We start from the raw sequence: 16,409 nt of genomic DNA, 5'->3' as shown, positions 1-16,409 counted from the left end.
ATAAAATAATAAATATATAAAATTTATACAGATGACAGTAATTCAATGGATAAAATGGAATATATTTGAACAACCTCATAATAGAATTTGTTGTGACTCATCTTTGTGAGGAATTTTTCCTTTTCCCTTGTGGCATGGCTGAGTTGGACTTATGTGACATGGAATGGTTTTATTTTCCACCTTGACATTGACCATCTCTCTAATATCACCCCTCAAATTGGAGGGCAATTCAAGAACTCCCAGTTTGGATCGTAAGTTGAAGAATTGAGTATTGTTAAGTGGTTTGGTTAGGCAGTCCGCTAGTTGATTGCCCGAGGGAACGTATCGTACTTCAAATGCTCCTTTAAGAATTTGGTCTTGAACAAAGTGAACATCAATTTCTATATATTTTGTCCGAGAGTGAAAGACTAGGTTGGCTGCTAGTGCTCCGGCACTTAAGTTATCACACCATATGACCGGTCGAGTGGTAGACTGTAGGCCATTTCATAGAGTAATTGTTGCAGCCATAGAACTTCAAACGTAGCATGTGTAAGGGCTCTATATTGCAACTCTGTACTTGATCATGCTACAGCCGTTTATTATTTGATGACCATGACACAAGGTTGCTTCCAACAAATGTACAATAGGTTGCAATCAACTTTCTGTCGTCAAGGTTGGAAGCCTAGTCAGCATCAGAATAGGTAGAGACGTTTATGTCCGGGCTTGGTTGGAAGAGAATGCCAAAGTGTTTAGTACTACTAATATAATGAAACACTCGTTTCGTAGCCTGCTAGTGCACTTCGGTTGGATTTTGGAGGAATTGGTTAAGTTGATTGACAACATATGTGATGTCAGGGCATATGTGCGTAAAATACTGCAATGCTCCGGTAGATAAAAAAATTTGGGAGGGGTTCTCCATCTGTCTTGGACAACATTCTGACTTGAACACTTGGTGAAGACGTTGGCTTATCACTAGACATGTTGAGCTTGTATAACAGATCATCCACATATTTAGACTGATTTATCATAAAACTAGATTCAAGATACTGAATTTGTATCCCTAGAAAGTAGTGTAATCTCCCCCAGATCCTCCAGTGCAAACTAAACATCAAGAGTAGTAATAAGCTAATCAAATAGTGTTGGACTGTTACCTGTGATGATTATATCATCCACATAGACGAGTAGGAAGATTAATGATTCTATTGACCGATAGATGAATAAGGATGTGTCCGAGCAAGACTGATTGAACTCTATATTGGGTTTTATGTCCTAAAAAATCGCAGTTTGTAAAATAATAAACATTTTCTATTATCAATATACTTGTTATTGATCTCATAAATTGTATGAAAATCTAAATCAAATAAATTAAGACCCATGACTATTGTATGAGTACTTGAACTTTATGTAGAGACATAAGAGTGGATCAGGTTCAAGTAAATAGTCAAAATGATCTATGGTACATGAATGAGATTGGATACCTTATTCTAGTAATACCATTGGATGCGACCTACTTTGTAGTTGTTACAAAAAGTTGTAAAGTGCTACATACGATGTGATCCTAATTCGTACATGTTAGATCAAGACCAAGAAATAAGCCACTCTTACTTTATAACGTTGTTTACTGTTTAAGACTGACTATTTCACTTAGATGACTTAGGTAACTCGATCTTAATCCTAAGATAACTATGAATTCCTATTTATTCGGGATTGCCCTTAGATTTGCATAGTTGAGGGTTGGCTCAACAGCGCTGGCTCAATAAGACTCCCATTTCAGCAGTAAGACCGGATAGATAGCTGGGGACATAGGGTGTAAGATGGAGTTAACTCCTACCTGATTAAGGCATAGGAGAAAGGTTGTTCTCTCAAGTACTGAATCCAGGTCTTGAACAAGGGCCCCACCCTCTCACTTGGTTGAGAGAGTTTGGTTTAGTGATTGGATCACAAACCAGTTATTCAGTAGAGGATCAGTAGGGACTTGAGGAATAAGACGTAATCTCGGGGGTAAAATAGATATTTGACCCAGCTGTTATTACGAACAACCTGTGAAGGGTCGACTTGCTGATTATGGTTAAATCATGTGGACATAATATATCTACAGTGAGGGGAGTGCAACTATGGACTTTATTGGATTGACCCATTAGTTAACAAATGAAGATTAATTTGGTCTAATGAGTTTAGCCAATTAATCTTAGATCGTTGGAGCCCATGATCTGTAGGTCCACGAGGTTCCCTTACTAGCTCGTAACAGACTAGCTCTAAAATAGCGTGATAAGTTAATTTGAAACATTCAAATTAGAATTAAGGGAATTAGTAATTATATGAGATATAATTATATGTTTAATTTTAGAATTAAACGGAATAGGAGAATTTATATATTTAAATATAATTTAAATATATAATGATGGATATGTGTTAAAATTAATTTAATATTTGATATTAAATTAATTAAGTTTTATTTAATAATTAATTTATGACATTAATTAATTTTTTCATTTTTTAAAAATCAAAATAGATTTTATAAAATTGGAAAAGTAAAAACAAAAAGCATACAAAATGGAAAAAAGGGTTTTTCCATTATCCATCACCTAAGTAGCTCACATAGGAAGCAATATCTTGGTCTTGTCTTCTCCAAGCATGAGGTGCAACTCATGCAACTTTTCTTTTTACATGTTGATCTGCAATATAATGAAGTGATTGGAGTAAAAATTGGGCATGCAATCTATAGAGAATTTTAGAGAAAATTCGGGTTGAAGAAATGGTTCTTCAACAAGGTTGCTGCAGTGAGCTTTTCTCCTTCTACCCTTGATTCAAGCTTGTTTTGAGTCTCAAACTCAATCTAAAGCACTAAGAGAATAGTGGGGAAGATCTTGAGGTGGTCTACAACAAGATTTGGAGAAGATTATAGCTGGTGAAGGAGCTTTGAATAAGTTCTGCAAGAGGTATATCTTGAAACTCATTTTTTTCTGCAAAAGCATGCTTTATATTATGCCAAAATCAGTGAATTTGAGTGCTTAGATGATCCTTGTGCTTCTGCTGTTGTTGATACAATCTTACACCCTAGTTTGTTAAGGTTGAACGGAGGGTGGTATTCCAAGCTCGTGGAGCTTTTTTTAGCCCGTATATCGCCTTGTCCAACTTGCACACATAATTCGGGTTCTGATCACTGATGTAGCCGGGAGGTTGACACATATAAAATTCCTCTGTAAGCTTGCCATTTAGAAATGCATTGTTGAAATCAAGTTGCCTAAGCAACCATCCTTGGGAGATAGTCACACTTAGAACTACTCGAATCATTGATGGTTTTACAACAGGGCTGAATGTCTAAAAAAGTCTATACCAGGGTACTAATGAAATCCCTTCGCTACTAAACGTGCTTTGTACCATTGTATTGAGCCATCTGGATTGCACTTCAATCGAAAGATCCACTTATTGCCAACAATATTGTATGAAGGGGAAGAAGGAACCAATGTCCATGTTTGATTTGCTATCAGAGTAGAGTATTCCAGATCCACAACATTCTTCCATTTAGGCGTTGCAATAACATCTTGAACCCATGTTGGTTCTATTTGAGACCAGTCTGTCTTTGTGTGAGCAACCCAGGCTTTAGGTTTGGATATACCAGCCTTTGCCTTGGTAACCATGGGGTGAGTTGGGGCTGCTGGAGGAGGTTGGGTTGGGGCAGGGGTTGGTGCTGGTAGTGAATCAGCAAGGGATGAGTCCTCTCGAGGGTTTGTGAGAGTAGGTATGTTGTCATGGACTCTTGAGCCAAGGGTATTTGAACTGTTAGGAGTATGACCACATGGAGACAGAGCATCTTGAGGACAGGGAGGGGCTTTGGGCTGGACTATGTGAAAGTGTATGCACTCGATGTGGTGCAGCACTAGGAGAAGAGTGAATGATGGGGTGGTAGACTATATTTTGGTCTGGGCTTTGAGTCTGGGCCAAGAGGGGTATGTGTTGAGTATGTAACGATGATGACAGGCTTAGATGAGGAAGAATGTTGAGGACTACTTGTAGGTTTGGAGCTATTGTACCAGACATCGTGGGGTCTGTTGTCGTGATGTCTGTGGTAAATGATCCAAATGCAAATGGAAATTCACTTTCATTGAACTTCACATGTAGACTGATATAGATTCGACTCGTGGGGCTTAGGTAGTGATACCCTTTGTGAAGTGAGCTGGGCTCAATTTAAACACACTTCTCTGAATGTAACTGGAAGTTCTGACTGTGGTATGGACGAAGATATGGAAAGCAGACACACCAGAATGTCCTAAGATTCAAGAAGTTAAGGTCAGTGTCAAAAATTATATTTATTGGTGATTTACCTTGTAAGATAGATGTAGTTAGGCCATTGATTAAATATGCAGTTGTGGAGAATGCCTCCCACAGAAAAATAGGGGCATAGAGGCTTGAGCAAGGAGGGTAAGCCATGTTTCGATTAGGTACCTGTGTTTACGCTCTGCCCGTCCATTTTTTGCAGAGGTATAAGGGCAAGATTTCCTCGATATTATTCCCCTTGACTCACATACACGGTGAATTTTATCATATTCTCTTCCATTGTCCGATTAGAGAGTTTTGATACCTGAATTGAACGAAGTATGGATGAGTTGAACAAAATGATTAAAAACAGACAAAGTATCACTTTTCTATTTAAGGGGATATATCTATAAGTAACGACTGCGATCATCCAAAAACGACACATTATATCGATACCCGTCTGTTGAGGTTATCGGGGCTGGACCCCATACATCCGTGTGAACTAATTCAAATTTTTTTTATGCTTGAGACTTAGAGTTTGGAAATGGTAATGCACTAGCTTTACTTAACTGACATGAATCACAAAATTCGTTGGCTTCATTAGATTTGGAAGGCAAATTACATTCTCTAATAACAAATTCTAGTGTCTTGGAGGACGGGTGACCTAATCTTTTGTGCCAAATGGCTTTTGACTCAACTACATTAATCCTGATTCCTGACAGAACAAAGGCAGCCGAGTTGTTATTTTTGCACAAAGCTGGACCTCCATTTTTTGCATCAGTCTTTAGTACTTCTACTCCTCTCAGCCGATATAGTCCTTTGTCAAGCTGCCATTTCAATAGTATTTTTCCCGTAGCCTTGTCCTTTATGAGACGGTAATCAATATCAATAAAGACAACATTATCATGAGCTAACTTGAATATGCTAATTAAATTCTTTGCAATGTCAGGCACACAAAGTATATCATTTAGTACAAAGTCATTCTTCCATCAGATAAGTATGACTGACCAGTGTGAGAGATATGTAGTTTTTCATTATTACCTACTATAACAAGTTCATTACCTCCATTAGGATTGTTGATATTTTTGTAGTCAGGTGTAACATGATTGGTAGCCCTACTGTCAACATACCAACTTTGATCTCATACTGTTTTAGATGTAGTCAAGAATAGGTTGGGGACTTGTGAAGCCGTATACACAACAGTGGTGTTAGTGTTGGAACCAAAGGATCCGTTGTTACTTCTATTTTGCCTTGGACTCTAAGAGAATTCCTTGTCAAATCGATGATAACACACCAAGGCTGAGTGGCCATATTTTCCACAGACTTGACAGGTTGGCCTATTGTTGTTGTTTTGCCCCCTTCCACATTCTTGACCACTATTTTGTCCATTGAATGGATTGTTGTTGTAATTTTTCCCCCTTGGTTGTTTCCTTGTTGTCGGTTCACATTGGGATTAAACTGTGGTTTTCCTCCATTAGTGTTCCTATTAAAGACTGGAATGATAGAAAGGCTTTGTGCAAAGGAGCTGTGAAGTTTAACAGAGTTCTGTTGCTCTAAACATTTTTCATATGAAAGAAGTTCAGATTGCATATTCAGCCAAGAAATACCCGATTTTCCCTGTATCCCTACAACTACAGGATTATATTCTTCATCGAGTAGGACTTAAGAGATCAGTGTTCTAGTTGACACGAGACTTCCTACTTCTGCTAAGTTGTTAGAATGAAGTTTCATTAGCTTTAGGTACTTACTCATCGTTAGGTTCCCTTTTTGTGTTTGCTAAAAGACTTGTTGTAAGTAATCTTCTTTAGCTCTTGATTGAACACCAAATAGTTTTTGAATGGCCTTCCATAATTCTTTCGCATTTTCGAATCCCATAAGTTGAATAACAACATCAGGGGCCATGGAACTGTACAACCATCACAATAGTAGTTGATTAACTGCTAGCCACGCTTCATATTGGGGATTCAGGCTTCTTTCGATCGACGGCTCACACTATCATCGCTGACCACCTGAGAGCTAGAGGCTGCTTCAGGGGTATCACTCAACGGAGTTGATTGGAGAAACATTAAAGGGCATGGAATTTTTTCAGAGAGATGTCCTTCAAGCCTGTAGCTTCGAAGAATGGGTAGAGCTAATGTTTTCCATGACATAAAATTACCTCGTTCGAGCTTTGTGGTGGTGAGCTAGTTCAATAGTTGGTTTAGTGGTGGTGAGCTGAACTTCACCGGTTTAGTGATGGACGAGCTTCTAGCAGAGGTGGTGCTGGCCATGAAGGGCTCTGATACCAAGTTGAAGTTTCAAAGGACAGAGGCTTTGGGAGAAATTTCGATTTTCTTCTTCACTTATTATTTTGGGCATCATATGCCCTAATTCTTAACACAGAGGCCTTTAATTTTGGGCAAATAAATAAGATAATAACTGTATAACATTTATATAGATGGCAGTAATTCAATGGAAGAGAGGGAATATATTTGAACAACCTCATAACAGAATTTGTTGTGACTCATCTCTGTGAGGAATTTTTCTTTTTCCCATGTGGTATGACTGACTTTGATTTATGTGATGTGGAATGGTTTGATTTTTCACCTTGGCATTGGCCATCTCCCTAATAAAAACCAACGAAGAAATAGAAAGAAAAAGTTGAAAGCTAATGTCCAAGAATAAGATGCAAGAAAAAAAATTTGAAGAAAAAGAAGCAAGTTTAAAGAAGATGACCTAAATATGATAGAACGGGCAGTAGAATCGAAGGCCATGGAATTTTCAAACTCTTCTTCTCTATTTATGTAGGACAACGATATTCAATCATAACCTCTCACAGCTAAATTTTCTTAACAAAAAACTTGATATTGGGTGTATCTTCTCTTAAATAGATTTTGAAATATTCAACTTCAAGTTAAGATTTTGTTTCTACTGCCAAGGCAAATCTTGGGCAAGTTTAAAAGTTTTTTTTTCACTCCCAACCAAGTTTTGGGAAACTTCAAACTATCCCACCCCAGTTTCGGTATAAATTCGACCGACTGATTTAGAGTAAATTCAAATTAAACTAGAGTTGAAATTCGGATGAACTAAATGAGGATATACTCCAATTTTCATATAAATGGGTGTTTAATCCAAACCAATGTTTTTGGATTGAATTCACAAGTCAAAATTATACACAAGTCAAAATTTGGTATACCCCAAATTTTAGCCAAATTAAAATTGGAATGAAATAAAATCATATAAAGACTTGGATACAAACAAAATTTTAACTCAATATCAAATTAAAATATAAGCTCACTTCAAGCATGCACGAGATCAAAGTTGAAGATGAAGTCAAAGTTCTCCAAATTTGCATCAGGATTGATTATATATACAAATATATATATATATTACAAATCTAAAAAGAATGATTGTTAGAATTTGGGATGCCACTCAAGGAGCATAAATTCTACTTTAGTTCAAAATAAAAGCTTGTTCTCAAACAAGAAAGTTAAATGACTACAATTCATCTTTTGTTTACTTGTCGTAAAATATGTCAAGCAAACAAAATTTCAAATAAAATTTTTGAACTAAATTATCATATTTTGATCAAGATGATGCACCAAAAGGAGTCAAAATCATACTTTGATTCCACATTATTTTTTTCGAGATTCACCCACCATATGGACTTGCATAAATCTTTAATCTCGAAAAGAGAGGCATTTGTTGAATGAAAAATTTTGGTCAATTAAATTTTGCCATGTTGAAAGTACAAGCTTATTTGGAAAATATAATGTGGATCAAGTCGTGTAATTTAAAGTCACTTGGATCTAGAATCCACACCCAATTCAAGTCCATGGCAAAAGCTTGGATCAAAAGAAACACTAGGTCCAAGCCCAACTTTAGCCCAAGCCCATATAAAGCCCATGGGAAACCTTTATAATTAGAGGCTTTTCTCTTTCATTTTCGGGATTGGAAGCTCTGAGGATAGGAAGTTTAGAAGATTGAAGTTCAAACCAAATCTTTGGAGATTGAAGAATTATAAATTTCAAACTTTATCCATTGTTTGAGAGAAGGCATCAAAACATAAAATATTAGAGATTGTATTTATTATACTATACTAAAATCAATACAAATATTCTACGAATTACATTCCTTCAGAAATCTCGTGTGAACATTGGATGTAACAAACCAAGATTGTATGATGGATGAGATAATAGAGAGAGAAGTAACCCATGTTGAGAGAGAAAAAAAAAATATGCATTAGTCTGAGATTAAATATTGCTACCAAAATGAAATAACAAATATGACTATCAAAATTGGAAAAATTAAAAGTAATAAACATTGCTTCTGAAATTAAGAAATACGATATAATTTCAGACTTTAATATATGAGTTTGATAATCACTTACATGAATGTTAATTATATGGTGAAAGTCCATTCTTCAATGAGGTTTTGTCCCTAATATTGTGGATGCATACTGAAAATTGAATCTTTTCCTTAGATTTAGAAGAGACGAAGTAGTTACAAATGAGCTACAAATACGTTGAATAGGTGTATTTTGCTCGTAACTACTAAACCTAAGGAATATGTTGAATAGTTGTAAATAATAATTAATCATAATACATTAGGATATAATAGTCCTTTTGTTAGGGACAAATTGAAAAGGTAAGGATTCTCTCCATTTTGTCCCTTTTGTATATACTATAGATATTATAGATTATAGATTTGAAAATATTTGGATAACCATGTATTTGTGTTTTTTTGAGAGGATTTTTAATAAATCTAAATAATATTTTTCTTTAATAATCAATTAAAGAAATAGTTATGGTTTATGAATATTAACTTATTAATTAGTGTGTTAGGTTATATTTTATTGTTAGGGCAGTTGCAGTAGTAGCTACAATTTTTAAAATTTAGTGTCTCTAATTCTTTGATCTTGCAAAAATGGCAAAAAGACAAGTCCAACCCAATTACTAAAATGGAAAAGTCCAAAAAGCCCATTTCTTTGTGACTTCTTTTTGTTCCTCAAATTCACCGACAACTCCCGTCTTTTTTCAACCTAATTGGAGCTTTGGATTTTCCAAAATATATTTGATATACTTCATTAATAAAGGACCAAATATATTAGCTTGTTTACATACTCTTTTTTTTCTTTTTTCTTTTTTTCCAGTAAAGCTAGTTAAGTAATCATCTTAATGTTATGATGCTAATACACGAATAACATACTTAAAATTGTATTTTTAATGAGTATTTCTAGTATCAATACCCTTCTGTTTAAAAGCATTCCGCCTTTCGTGTTCTCGTTTACCTGATAAACTTTTTGTCTTCCCCCAATAAACTCGATATACTTTATTAATATACTCTTTATAAATTTGTCAATCATGCAATAGTTTATACTGCTGATATATTTGATATACTTGATCGATATACCTGATATATTTGATTATGATATATTGCACTGATATACTACGGTCAATTGCTTTATCTTAGGTAATCGTCTTAATGATATTCTATCAATACACTATAATATATTTGATACACTTGATACACTTGTATGATATATTGATATACTTATCAATCATGCACTTGTTTATATTGCTAATAAACTTGATAAACTCGATTGATATACTTTATATACTTGATAGTGATGCACTTAACTGATAAACTACTACTAAATTAGTTAATAATTCACTCGTTTATATTGCTAATAAACTTGATATACTTGACTCATATACTTGATACTAATACACTTGACTGATATACTACCAATAAACTTAATAATTATGCATTCTTTTCTAATGTTTATACATTTGATTGATATATTGCTGATACACTTGATTGTGTTTGGGTCAATGCCTTAAATCTTGTGGTCTTGTAGTTTATAATTGTATTTGTACAAACATTTTATTTATCTAATAAAATAAGAGCTATTTTATTCGACACATAATTGTATTAGCTCAAAAACCAATAAAATAAGATCCAAGGTTATCTGCTGTAACTTAAACATGTATGTAGAGACATACAAATGAATCATGTTTAAGTGATAATCTGAACGGTTTGTAGTAGATAAATAAGGTTGGGTACCTTATCTTATTGACACTACAAATAAGACCCGCTTTTTAGTTGCTACAATTGTTGTAAAGTGCTACAAGTGATCTGATTCTGATCATTCATGTGGAGACATGTGAGCGGGGGTATCCTATACAAAGAGTTTGTATAAAAATGGACAACAAAATGGACAGTCTCTCTTTATAACACTGTTGCTAGAAAAGACTTACATTTCATTAGGATGACCATAAGTGATTTGACCTGAATCTTGAGTGAGTTGTTAAACTTTTGCCTACGAAAGCGGTCCTTTGATTTGTAAGAGTGAGAGTGGCTAAATTCACCGACTCAGTAAGCCTACCATTTTGTGTTTGATTGGGAAGTTGGGAATACAACTATAGAAGAAGAAATTCACTCATTCCCTACTGTTAGGGTAAGTAGAGAAGTTGTTTCCTTAAAAGCTGACTTCGAGGCTTGAACAATGTGGCACCACACCCTCTGCTGGCCTTAGAGAGCTTCAGTTATAGTTGGACTATAACTAATTATTCATTAGAGGGATCAGTGGTACTTAAGGAGTAAAATGTAACTACAAGAGTAAAACGATAACTTTAACCCAGTCATACTTATGAGCAATTTGTGAAGGGTCGACGAACTATTGGTTAGTTATATCCAATGGACATAGAAATATATTTATAGTGCGAAGAGTGCAGGTGTCAGTCTTTAGTGGAGTTTTCGACAGTTAATGAAGGTTGATTAATTTAATTAAAGAGCTAACAAAGGGATCTTATGGAACTATAGATTGAAACTTCAAAGAGTTTAATTAATTCACTAATTTATAATTCCATAAGATCCCTTTGTTAGCTAAATTAGGGTTAATGAGAATCGAATTAATTTTGGATTAATTTGAATTGTTAAAATTAATTAAAGGGAATTAATTATATAAGATATAATTAATATAATGTATATGATACTTATAATATAAAGTTTTGATGAGACAAATAAGTATTTGAATGATTCAAATATTATTTATATGAATGTGATTCATATAAAAACTATAGGTTAAAATCAATATGAATATGATTCATATTAATATTATAGGTTAGATGAGAGATTAATAAATTATAGTTTATATTATATGTGATATAATATAAATTATAGACTATATGTTATATGTGATATAACATATAATTTTTCATATATATATATAATAAAGTTGGTTATTTGTGGTGGTGTTCTTTTGTGTTTGTTGCGTTTCTGTGATTGTGAAACCAGGAGAAAAAGAAACAGTTCGAGTTCGTGTAGTAGATCAGAGGAGGAAGCAAGAAGACTTATTTGTTCAAGGGCGAGTTCTTGAAATTCACTCTTTCCTCTCTCTAATCACTGTGAGCAACATACTTAATTGATCTTGTTTAGTCCATGTTTTCGTCTTCTGCTTTATATTTTTCTTTAAAATGAAAGTTGGGACACGATCTTTTTTGCTACGAATATTCACATATCCTTCAGATCAATATATTGAAAATTTCCAGAAAATTCTAGTTTGTAGTCAGCCAAACAGTGGACATTACTCCACAAATTCGGATAGCTTTGTTATGATAAGAATGGCTTCTCCAATGGCAGAACCAAAGAACCTACCACAAATCTCAAATTTGTAGTTTTTTTTTTTCCTAACAATTTTGAATTCCAAAGAAACTCGTTGACTCTTATGTTAATTTTTTTTTGTCTAAGAAAAAAAATTTGCAAGGGTTTTATCATGGTGGCAATAAGATGATTGCTAGTAATTCTGATCCAACTGATGATGGAACGAACACATGCGTAGTGGAATAAATAATGGATCTAAAGTACTCTAATGAGGTTAATTACAAAGGATAAGCATGCAATTAAAACAAGTAAAAGGTGAAGAATAAATACAACCTATGTAGACTTTGAATCTTCTCCAAATTAGCTCCAATCTTCTCATGAACAGTTCGTAGACCACCACGAGAGTCTTTCCAACTATTCTCTGGCCTTATAACAGAATGGTGGAATCTGGTGAGTGACTAATTTGGAGAGGAAAAAGTTAAGTCTTTGAGAGAAAATTATTATGAGATTATCAAATAATCTCATCAATTTCAACTATGGCCAAGAGTTCTAAACAATCATAAACTCTTCCTTTTTAAAGACCATTACATACAGAACATGCAATTTTGAGTTTCATGAGAATTTAACATTAAAAAATCTACTACTCAAAGTGGAATTTAGTAGGGCAAGTGTCTTCAAATGAAGACAATACATAGCAGTGCAAAAGATGGCATTTTCCACTCTAATTTATTAGATCTCTCTACTAACTTGGTCAATTGTCAAAGTTTGACTTTCAAAGTAAAAAGTCAACAATTTAACTTTCATTGCATTTTGACCTAGTCAACAATTTACTTTTAATACAATTTTGACCAATTCCATTTAATTTCAAAATTAATTCTAATAATCAATTTTAAATTAAAATTAATATTAAATAGTTAACTAAACAATTTAATTAATTAAATTTAATATTAAATCCAACAATAATCCTAATGAATATGACTCCCTATTCATAATCTTGATATTTAAATCTTATTTAAATATCTTCTATTTTCTCTCTCTTTATGTTTAATTCACAATTAAATATTAGGTTAAATATATCGTATATATTTACCACTTTTCTTTAAATTCGTTCGTCACACTATTCTAAAGTTTAGTCCGATATGAGCTAGTAGGGAGACCTCATGGAGCTACAGATCATGGGTTCCAACGATTCACGATTAACTGACTAAACTAACCTAATTAACCACCATTCTTTAACTATCAAGACACTTCACTAAAGCCCAGTAGTAGCACTCCCCTCACTGTAGATATATTATGTCCACTTGATATAATCTTGATTAGTAAGTTAACCCTTCATAAGTTATTCTTAATAACTGCTGGGTCAAAAGCTGTTTTACCCCTAAGATTACATCTTGTTGTTAAGTCCCACTAATCCTCTAATGAACAATTGGTTTGTGATCCAATTACTCAACCGAGTCCTTCTCGGGCCAATAAGAGAATAGGGCCCCTTGTTCAAGACCCGAAATCAACACTTAAGGAAGCAACCTCTCTACTATCCCTTAAAGCAGGTAGGAATAGATTTTGTCTTGCACCCTATGTCCCCAGCTATCTATCCAGTCTTACTCCTGAAATGGGAGGCTTATTGAGCCGACTCTATTGAACCAACCCTCACCCGTGTAAATCTAAGGATAATCTCGAATAAACAAGAGTTCATAGTTAACTCAAGATTAAGGTCAAGTTACCTAGGTCATATTTTGGAAATAGTCAGTCTTAAACAATAAACAACGTTATAAAGTAAGAGTGACTTAATTCTTGGTCCAATCTTATGCAAAGTCATTGTATAGGACGCCCCCACTCCTCATGTCAATACATAAACGAATCAGGATCACTTCGTTTGTAGCACTTTACAACAAATTGTAACAATTACAGAGTGTGCCACATCCAATAATGTGACTAGAATAAGATACCCAACCTTATTCGTATACTATAGACCATTTGGGCTATTTATTGAACTTGATCCACTCTTATGTCTTCACATAAAGTTCATGTATTCAAATAATAGCCATGGATATTTAATTTATTAGATTTAGACTTTACAAGTGTAATTCACATATTCAATAACAATTTTATTGAATAAACATCAAGAACATTTTTATTGATAATAGAAAATGTTTAACATTACAAACTGCAAATTTTAGGATATACAACCTAACAACTAATAGGGATTTTTTTATTTGTAATGCAAAAAAATAAATCAATCGAATAATTGTACACAAGCAAAGAAACGAATCTCCCATACAAAAACAATTATGAAGGATCAATCCATGATAGAGACAGTTTCTACAGAAGAAGAAAAGAAAGGAGGAGGAGGAGGAGGAGGAGGAGGAGGAGGAGGAGGAGGAGGAGGAGAAGAAGAAGAAATCGAGGATTTCTAATGCGTACGTGATGAATCTTCAGAGGATGAACTCCAAAGACAAAATCGAAGCCTAAACCGTTGAAATATACAAGAGAAAATGAAGTAAGATCCTTCAAGGGTAATTTTGGAGTAAGAATTTTTTTTTTTTTTTTTTTTTTAATTATAAGAAATATCTTCTTGATGAGTAATGTAATCTTAGTGATAGGATAATTTTTGCCATATCTAAAAAATCTGAAAAGTCAGAGTCATACTTGCTACACCCTAATCTTAATTTGTTACACAATACAATTTTATGTATAAAAACTCGGCCAATGTGGAGGATGTTCAATAAGATTTTAATTTAGTAGTTGATTGAATGTATAATGAGTATAATTTATTACAATTGATAAGCTTTTCTTGCAACTTATTCTTAATGTTAATTTGTTTCAAGGGCATTGCAGCTTGTTTACGAATGTGGATTTATCGAGAACTTTTTAGCACCTTTGAAGACGTGTTTGATTCTTAAGAGTTTAGAGACTATTATTGTAACATCCCGAATTTCAGGAAAATTTAAGTTAATTATCTAAAATTATTGAGTTTGAATTTCCCTTTCATTTCGAAAATTGGGGTTAAATTGAAATAATTGAAAAACTTTTATTGGTTAAATTAAATTTAATTGATTAGATATTCGTACTGATTATCTTGAAAATATTGAATTTTACTTCCTTTGATTTTGGATTTTAGGGCCAACTTAAAAAAAAAAAAAAATCAAAAGAGATAATTAATTCATGTAGTTTTGTTTTATTTAAATATTTGGAAGGATTTAATTTGTATCAAATTGATGGATCTTATGCCCTTTAATTTTGGTTTTAGAAGCCTAAATTAAGATAATTTGAAAAGTTATTTGATTTCTAAATTTAATAGAATCTTTGGAGATTTTTTAGATATTGGGATAAAATATTTTATTTGTCTTTTCAAAATTTGGAAAAGAATAAAAGAATTGAGATTTTTTTATAATTAAATGAGAGTGAAAAAAAGGTCCAAAATGGGGAGAAAACAATTCGATTTTTCAACGACAACTTTCACAAAATTATCGATTTTCAGAGTTTGAACCGTTGGATCATGCTCAAATTTGTTTAGTCTATTCGAGATATATAGAGTTTTGTTTTGAACGGTTAGATTGTTGTTTGAAGTTCTGGTTTGTTTGTAATCACTGCTAAATAAAATATGTAAACTAAATCTGATTAATTAGGCCCAAAGGCCAACCTCATGGACCAACCAAGTCCAAGTCCAATTAATTGAGCCCAAAAACCAGACCCATGGATCAACAAAGCCCAAACCCACCTGTGAACTCTATAAATAGATAAGCTCTCCTCATTTAGAGGGGTCAACAATTCTATAGAGCTTATAGGGAATTCTTTATAACCAGAAGACCCTGAAGACTGAAGTCCTTTGAAATGTAAGCATTATTCTGAAGACTAAGCATTCTGAAGATTCTCTACATTCAGAGTGACAAGAGAATTCATCAACAAGCAGAAGACTTTCAAGACTCCACGAAATAATTTTTTTTTGGAATCTTGTGCGAATAGAGACATAGTGTTTTTGAGTTTACCCTTTATGCATCATCAACCCTAATTTTAATAAAATGAGCTGATGTGTGATTAGCCAAAATTTCAATTAAAAACCAAATGGGTTGAAAAATTTTCAAATATCTTTTAAAAGTGAAATTTTATCAAACAAATATGCTAATGTCTACCTTTAATTTCATAAAAACCAAATGTGTGGTTCCACCTCATATGCGAGATCAAGTTTAGTTTGCCAAGCTCTATCTCATATGCGAGGGCAACTCTGGTCCGTCCGACTCCGCCTTGTACACGAGATCGACTCTAGCCAACTTGACTCCGCTCAAAAGCTTGATGGCATATTCTTCTCATTTTCAAAGTTTAATGGCATATAAGTCTCAATGGCATATTTCCCTTATCTTCAAATTTGGGAGAGTTGTAAGCCTTGCAGGGCCCCCTCCCATGACGTTCAGGATATGTGAACGGTGCTACAAGTAGACCTTATTGGGATCCTCCCTAGAGTGAAAGCATGGGAGAGTTGTAAGACTTGCAGGGCCCCTCCCATGACGATCAGGATATGCGAACGGCGCTACAAGGTAGACCTTATCGGGATCCTTCCTAGGGTGAAAACATGGAGAGTTGTAAGCCTTGCA

This window comes from Benincasa hispida, chromosome 9 (assembly GCF_027475165.1).
Source record: "Benincasa hispida cultivar pf3 chromosome 9, pf3_genome.v1.1, whole genome shotgun sequence".
Taxonomy (NCBI): domain Eukaryota; kingdom Viridiplantae; phylum Streptophyta; class Magnoliopsida; order Cucurbitales; family Cucurbitaceae; genus Benincasa; species Benincasa hispida.
This window is presented reverse-complemented; position numbering follows the sequence as displayed.